The sequence below is a fragment of the Olea europaea genome, chromosome 10 (genome assembly GCF_002742605.1).
Source record: "Olea europaea var. sylvestris chromosome 10, O_europaea_v1, whole genome shotgun sequence".
In the NCBI taxonomy this organism is placed as follows: Eukaryota; Viridiplantae; Streptophyta; class Magnoliopsida; order Lamiales; family Oleaceae; genus Olea; species Olea europaea.
The window spans coordinates 4,547,315-4,548,665 of record NC_036246.1 but is presented as its reverse complement, the minus strand read 5'-3'; positions in this window follow the sequence as shown (position 1 = coordinate 4,548,665).

Sequence of the window (1,351 nt, the reverse complement as noted above, 5' to 3'; positions counted from 1 at the left end):
TATGCTTAGACTTATACACAAATAAAATATTAAAAAGAAATTGTCCCAAATGAAAGTTAACTCGATGATAGTATGTTTGATTACAAGTTAAAGCATAACTTTTTCCTCTGAATTTACTGTAAAATATAACATGACATTCTTGGCCTGCTCAGTTTCTTGCTATCCGATTGCATGATAGGATTGCAAATGATATGTCATGATAGGAAAGGATTGCACGATTGGACCGTTATAGTTTCGTGGCCTGCACACTTTCTTGCTATCCGATTTACTGTTAAATTATGGACCCTAGAGTCGACCATTACACGCGACATAATTTAGCCATACCATCGAAAGCATCATCAGACTTACATTACTAATTACAATAAGGGCCTTGAGCAGCTCGATGACACCGGGTTCAAGGACTTCAACTTTGTAAAATTAGTAATTATATAGGGCCTTACAAAAATAAATTAAGCTGCACACCGTTTTTGAATTATCTAAAGTTTATAGTTAACGACTCATGACTTGCTATTTACAAAGAACAAAACTTGAACAAATGGAAATTTATCAATAAATATAATTACGCTGCTCAATTAAAATTTCATCACATTTAATCAGTGTTAGAGACTTAGAGTAAACAAACTATCACATTTGCGAGACCTAGAGAGTAGAGCTACTTTTCTAGTTATCATCTTCTCTTAGTTTTGATCTTCAATTAGACAACGTGCATACTAGGGAATTATTTTCCAAAAAAAGGACGCAAAGACAGGGCCGCTTAATTCCCAAAAAAATATATATGTGTGTGTGTGTTTTCTCCTTTAATTGAGCATGTAATGTGAATGAACTTCCAAAATAAACAACTGGGCCCCACTCAAATTTTGTGCCAAAGTTAGCCACTAAACCCATTTTTTCCTACATCCAACTATTTAAATCTTTGAGATTTAGACAATGAATATCAGAGTTTTCGATAGTTCTGGAATTTAAACGGTTGTAGGAAAAAAATTAGCAAAATGTAGGAGTTTCTCTTTTCCCTTGAGGAAAGAAAAACAAAAGTCTAAGGACCAATGTGCAAATTATCCAAAAGATCATCCGATGAAGGAATCGGCGACTTGAATAAGCTAAGTACCAATTGGATGCTCACATGGATATTGATGGAATGAGAAGAATCAAGAAACGAGGTCAAAATGGAAGAAAACAAGTTTTTGGGGAGTCAGATTTTTAGGGGACATTGGTGAAAGTTTATGAATTTGTGTTGATGAAAAGTTGATAAAATTTGTCAATTCCATTAAATGTGTAATTAACTGTTAATTTAATTTAAATTTTTAACTAATTTTTAAGCCACGTCAAATGGGCGAAGAAAGGAATAAGCAAA